A 7523-nucleotide genomic window follows, 5' to 3' on the forward strand; every position below is an offset into this window, starting at 1 on the left:
CATCAGCTGAGGCTCAGCTGCATTCCTCCTAAGCTTCTATTGGAACAACTATCACACAGCAGCTCGACCAGGCTCAGTCTCATTCCCTCAAGGCATTCAATTGGCAAATATCATGCATGGCGGGCCTTATTTTTGAAGACTGCTTTTGCCTGCCTATTCCTTTGGCTGCTTCCCTCTACAAGCCTTTTTGCCAACCATCACCTCCACCCCAGCTCCTGCCTGTTCATGTAATTTGTACTCTGCAATCTAATCAGATGTCATTTTCTTGATCTGCCGATTGATGCTTGGCTCTGTTCTGTACCTGGGGGGTCTGCTGGCTGTCCCTGCTCTCGTCTGTTCTTAAACTTTCCAGTGGTGATGCCACATGGAAGCGGCAGGGAGTGTGCTCCCTGCTTTTAAGGTTTTCCACGTAGGCATGTGGGAAGGCAAGGGGGTCAAAGAACAGAGCCATACCACGCAAACTGTAATATTCTGCTTGGAATAAAAGTTCTTTTGGCCAAGAAGTGGTCCTGACTGAAACAATTTGATTGTGTAAGTTCGATCTATCTTTTTAGTTTGGGCTATTTTGCCAGTCTTCTACGTGGAAGCTTATGGAGGTCATAGACCTATACTGCAGTCACCAGCAGAGGGTGCATGGCAGATGTTTGGCTCTCACTCTTTGGAGAGTTGTCATGTCGTCCATGCTTTTATGTACTGTCGACAGCCTACATTAAGCATTTCCCTCTCTCGTCCTGCTGTCGTTCTTGTCGATCAGATTTCAATGCGTAATTGTAAAACGGCAACTGGTTGTGTCAATCATACTTAACACCCTTTGTTTTGTTGGTTTTATGGAAGACTTACCCTCCTACTGCTACGTATTGTGCTCAATAATATAGGCTCTATAGGTGTATGAATGTACTTTATCATGAAACTTTAAAAAGTGTTTGAGTTCTTTGGCCTCACACATGTACGATTGTAGTATAACGACTTCTATATGAAAACATTAACTCAATAAATGTCTAATGTTGTAGTTTTCCCTTCTCGGACTCACGAGCGGACCAGTCCTGCCTTTTCTTCTTTTTTTACACGCTACATACATATCTCCCTCCTACACCATTACCTTCCTCCTCCAATTAAATGCCTTCCTTCGTCTCACGCTGTCTCTTAATGTACATTGCCGTCCATCAACACAAGAGGCACAAATCAATTCCCTCCTGCCTTCTACTTTGTGCGTTGGCAGAACCACCTGCTGTCAGATCATAACATTAGGCGTGGAGTAACAGGTGTGTGTGGTGTCGTTTCCAGGCTGTTATGCACTGAAGAAAGATTCGGTTTTCAACAAATAAAAGGGGTTCCGTGTGTGTGTTCGGCTGAAGCAGTTTAGCAGGTGCTCTGGACAACTTCTCTCCCGGATGCCTACCAAATTAAGAAAGTTTACTGTCATACCTGTGAGGGGACTTGAATAAAAAAATTATATGTATAAATGACACAGTATTTTTGTTATTTCTCAAAATATATAACCTGGCGACACAGTGAAAAACTGACAAAGCTCTTTGTGTTAAAGAAAGTTTTCTTGTATATAATATGGTACAGTATCACACTGTGTTCCAAATTACTATGCATATACTGGTTTTTGTTCTTCTTTCTTACTAAAAAGGTCGAATATAATTTGGTAGGTCAATTTAGGATTTTTTTATTCTCAGCACATTATATCGTAATCTGGATTTTATTAAACAAATTACCAATGATGACAATGCATTTTTGTTTGCCAAAAATAACTCAAAATGTAATGTTGCCAAATTTTATGCAAAGAGAGGAGTTCAAAACGTTTAATAGTGTTTCTAGAGAAGGTTTGAGAAACAAAATCTATTGTCATTTTTGTGCATTAGAGGGATAATTTTTTCTTCAAATCAAAGCTATTTCCAATCTAAAAACACTCTCTTACAGATCGGTCTAACATATTAACATTAGGAGCCGCCTTCTATTCTTCTTTGCACTGCTCCTCATCCATGTTGAACGAAGACCGTCTTAAGTGCCATGCCAACGGACGTAATTTGGGGGGCGGACACGGGGACATGTCGCCCCCTCCCTTTTTCAAAGGGCCGGTTTTCGGTCCCGCTGGCAGTTTTTTACCGGTCCACAAAACATGTTACCACTATAGTTAACAGAGAGAGGTTGGACTAGGACAAGCGGAAAACGGCCGCCTCAAGCTGAGCCCTGTCTCCTTAGTTTTAGGACCGCCCACAAGCTCCTCATTAGGCTCTGCCGGTTCTTGTGTGATTGGCGTCCTCGCTGTCACTCATTGCTTGGCACTGTTGTCTGCTAGTTGCCCAGGTAATATCAGAGGTTTCATTTAGGCCTACATACGGTTTTGAACAGGTGTCCATGTGCATTTATGTGCGTGCCGACCGTCCCGGGGGTGTGTGGTCCAGTATCATTTTTTCTATATCTTACATTTACATGCTTTATTGCTACATGCTTCACCAATCCCAGTTCAAACCAAGAAAACGGGAACAAGTAAACTTAAAATTAGCAGAGAGACTATGTAAGTCTGGGGGTGCCCGTCTGGTTAGCTCGTCGCGAGTAGAGCTGGGACGACCGCATATACGGAGTTGGTTAGCGGACGTTGGGGTTCCAATCGGACTTTGCGTCCGTGTCTGTTGCGTAGTCATTCTTTTTTTCCTCAGCTGTCCGTCTATTTGAATTTTTTTCTTACCTTAAGACTCTTGTTATCTTTTCTATGTTTGTTTAATATGTTTTGGTTATTTGTTTGTTTGTGTTTTTCCTTTAATCTCTCTTAATCTCTTTTCTTGCTTGGATGGATTTATTGTTAGCTTAGCATCCATTCATGATGCCTGTTGCCTACTTGAAGAAGGTTAAAAAAGTTAACAAAAAAAAGGTATGGAAGCCCATTTCTGCTAGTATGCAGTAGTCATTATTATAAAAAACTTTCTTAAAATATTGACTTTGTGATATCATGTCATTATTTTAAGATACTAAGTCAACATTTTGAGAAACTTTTAGACTTACAGAATCTTTTTTTCCCCCATCACATTGGATGAAATGGGCTTCCATAGAAAGGGGAATATGAGACATAAGCTGCTTTTGCTAGCAGTTTAGTGAATGCCATGTGAATGACATGTAGGCTGTAGCCAACACCAAAACTGTGTGTTTTCTGAACTGGCACCTCACTTCAACTCACCAAACTATCAGAAAGAACAAGACACACCCTTCTAACTCTCAGCCAATCACAGGTAAGAAATAGTGTCAATTACCTGAAATGACTGCTTCTAACATGTTTGCTGACACTCTGAAAATCTCAGTAACCCCAATAACAGTCCTTTTATCTGGCCTGAACAACAGTTAAACACTAACATGTCACATGAGTTACTTTTTATTTTACACTTTATTTTACAGGTCCTAAAGTTTCCTAATAGGTTAGAAACTGAGTTTATTTCTTTGGATAGGATTATTTTGTTTTGTAAGTGATATAGTATTACATTTTGCTCTTCATAAGTCTCTGCCCTTTTGGAACCTGGTTTAGCTTTCTCATTTCCTGTGCTTAGATATGCTATGTGCTATATGTCAAATTTACAAATTATGTTATTTAGTATATACACCATGAGCAATTTAGGGTTCAGTATCCTGTTCAAGGACACCTCGACATACAGCGGGAGGAGCCAGGGATCAAACCACCTCATATTACAATGTTGGAGTCCAGGCTTCAGTCTGTATTACGGTGTACACTTGGAAACCCTTTCCAAATATACTGATTCATAGAGAGAGCTTTATTTGCAGGCTGCCTGATTACTCAGTAGGCTGTCTCAAAGTAATTTAATGCTCGAATGATTATTGCCAGACTGCTGTAGGCTTAAAGACAATGCTCACATTAGGATTCCCTGAAAGATAAAATAAACAAAAGAGAGGTACATGTGAGGTTAACGTGTGACTGCACATTTGTTGTAACCTTGGAGATGTTTGGAAGAACATTCATGTATGTCGCAGCAAGTACTGTTGTGTGTGTAGAGTGCATTTGAGTTCACATGCTTTGCTGATAATCTATGCTGCTCTATGCTGATAATCTATTAATGAAGAAATAAAGCTAATTGCTGCCTTTTTAAGCCACATTTCATAGTGTAATCAGGGCAATTTCTCCAGCCGGTTCATTATTACCCATGCTGGCTCTAGTGATGCTAATCAGTCAGCCAACCACTGTTTTCCAAACTGATAAATCTCAACTATTGGACGTATTGCCAATGGAGGCAAACTTACACAAAAGCAGCCGTCTGTCAGCTGCTCACATTTTATGGCTCATGATTTTTTTTTATTATCTTGACAGAAAAACAGATGAGATTAAATTTGTTCCTTGTAGTGGACTATTCACATGTTAAATCCCAGTTAGCCTCTGTTCTCTCTTGAAAGGTCTAAATTGGTGTTGACTTCTAAACCTACATACCTGCTCCCTTGACCCCCTAACAGCTAAACCTATTGACCCACTAGCTTCAAAACTGCTGTAGTAGGATCCGATAAAATGTAATATTGTGTGTTTTCACCTGAATATAAGATTTGTTATGTTTTTGTTACCATAGAATGCTGCGAGCTGCCTGCCATGGAGACCGCCATGTTGAACCACCATGCTTTTACAGTAGCCCAGAAGGGACAACTCAACACTGGCTATAGAAAGGGCAACAATCTGCTTTCATCACCCAGACAAGACTGCGCCCAGACTTGATCATCTACTCAGATGCTACCAAGCAGGTGATCATGTGGGAGCTGATGGTGCCATGGGAAGAGCACATGGAGGAGGCACACGAGGAGAAGCAGGACATGGAGGAGGCACACGAGAGTAAGCAGGCGAAATACCAAGAACCTGGTGGAGGAGTGCAGAAGCCGGGGCAGGCGGGCTCACTGCGAACCTATCAAGGTGGGCTGCCGGGGGTTTGCTGGGCGTTCAACCTGCAAAGCTCTGTCAGGGCTAGGAGTGACCGGAGCTGTTAAGAGGGAAGCCATACGTTCCATAACGGAAGCCGCAGAGAAAGCCACACGATGGCTTTGGATAAAGAGGGCGAGCCCGTGGATTGGTGCTGCTGGGATGCAATCCGGGACTTGATCAACCCCGGATGGGTCACCTGAGTGAGGGGGTCTGATGTTGAAAGACCCAAAACCCCAGATGACCCCAGGAACATCACTGATGATGCATCCCAGCGCATCCTAGAGATGTATTTAAAAACCAAACTTATTACATAATAAACATCAGAGAAAGCAAATGATTTTTTGTTGAAGACCAGCTTTTTGCCCAGATTTATAGATTTTTCAAAGACCAGAGTCTATATATCCTTGGTATTTGTTGTTAATTATGTACTAATTGTGCACTTTTGGGCCAATTAATCAGTCAAACATTATTTGTACAGCACCTTTCATACAGCTTAGTGCAGTTCAAAGTGCTTTATAGATAATTGGCAAGCTGATATTAAGACAGAATGGAATAAAAACTAAAGAGATCAAAGATCACTCTTACAATTTAAAAAAACTATCAAATGGATCATATAGGTATAACAATAGTGTTTAATAAAATCTATTAACATTCTACACATTTTTTGTTTAACTACTATATCCAAGATAAAAAATACAGTCCGTTGTAAATGTACACATAATAAATAAATCATGCTGTCCTTGGCCGATGATATTATTTTCAAATGAATTCCACCAATATCTTGTGAGTAGTTTTTGAGATATCCTGCTATGCAACAGGTGAACAGACATACATAATCACTTTTGAAGAGCGTTCACCTTGAGAAAACATCTGAATTTTGAGTCAGTCACATTTGAGATGTTTTACTTCAACACATCAGCTGCAGTTGTTTCTGCAGCGAGAACAAAACCTCTATCGCAAACATCTACATACTACACCCTTGAAACAAATAGTCTAAACAACCGCTTCAGGAACGTAGAAGACTGTCTGCCGATGCTGCTTCAAGTCTTTTAGCTTCACAGCTAAATGCAGCCAATCTGACAAGTGCCACGAGTTGACAGGCTGCTCAATAGATATGGTGTGTTGGAAGGAAATGCTTGTTGTGCTGCAAAGTGGTTCCTATGTCGGCCTGATGAAGACTGTGTGTGTTTACACATTGAGACTCACGCTGAGTGCCAACCTGCTACTCAGAATGCGTCTTTCCGTCTTCTCTCACCGCTGCTGTCACTCTTCCTCCTCTCCACCATTGTCTTCTGTTTTTTTCTCTTTGTTGTTCGTCTTCTCTTTCGCACGCTTCCTCTCTCTCCTTCGCCCTTCACTGCTCTTCCTCTCTCGCTCTATCTCTGTGTTTTCTGTCAGAGTGATACAGGCGCTCAGAGCTTCGGCCCCACTCATCACTGTGACAGCCACAACCGCCTGACAAGAGAAAACAAATTCCACAGCAAGAGCCGGATATTAATGGACTGAGCTGTTTTTTCTTGTCATGCTTTTTTTCTGTTTTGTTTTCATTTTTTTCATTTCTTTTTTGGGTTGTCGCTCTTACCCAAGCATCCACACACACTGTTTACACACAATTTACAAAATCATGTAGTGGTAACACGTTAAACTGAAATAAAGAAAATGAAAGCTGAAAGCAGCGATGATGTGTAGACCATGTGAAAATTACGCGTAAATTAGATGTCTTGGGGACTGATTTTGGGGTGCGTGGCTAAGCCATTTTGCAAAGCCCATGTGTGGGACCCATAGAATACGGAAATTTCTTGTACTGTACTGTGAATTTTGTGATGAGTTTCATGAATTTTCAAGGATGTTGCAGCCTCCAAAAATGTGATTCATTGGGGAATAAAATAAGATGCAGCAAAACCTCTTCTACAGAACAGTGTTGTGCATGACCCAGCTGAAAGAGCGCCAATCATTGAACATGCTCATGTTTTTGGTGAATAGTGAACTGAACGTATTGTTAGCCTAATAAATGTGAAGGTGAGCGTTGTGAACTCTCTCTCACTGTTGAGTTGAAACAAGCTATTACACTGGTGGATCTGGCATACTGCTGAAGAGAGAGGAAAACTAATTATGGTGGAATGCCAGCTGAAGTTCAGAAAGTTATTAAACAGGGGTCCGAACCCCCACTAGGGGTCACCAAAGCTTCACAGGAGGTTGCAAGGCATTTTTGCTTTCTGCTTACTACTAAACTTAAAACTTAAAAATACAAATTAGGCCCTTATCTCAACATTTCATTCATTTCTGTGGAGAAAACTAAATAAAACTGTTGTTTTTAAAGTTTAGATTACATTTAAAACTAGATAAATTAATTTAACTCAAAGTTGTTGAAACTGATTAAAACTAAAATACAGAGCAAAGACTATAGAGAACCCTGTGCTTATCAGTAAACATTTTTTTAATTAATTGTTTATAATTAACTCAGAATGAACTGCTAAATGACAATTTAACTCTGTCAATAACTCTGATTACTTTTTTATTACAAGCATACAGTATTATTATATTTCACAATTTTTACATCCATATGTCACATTCTGAACTGCACAGTCACACTCTAGACAGACATGGTAAA

The sequence above is a fragment of the Morone saxatilis genome, unplaced genomic scaffold (genome assembly GCF_004916995.1).
Source record: "Morone saxatilis isolate NCDOM2014 unplaced genomic scaffold, NCSU_SB_2.0 Contig1, whole genome shotgun sequence".
NCBI classification, from domain to species: Eukaryota; Metazoa; Chordata; class Actinopteri; family Moronidae; genus Morone; species Morone saxatilis.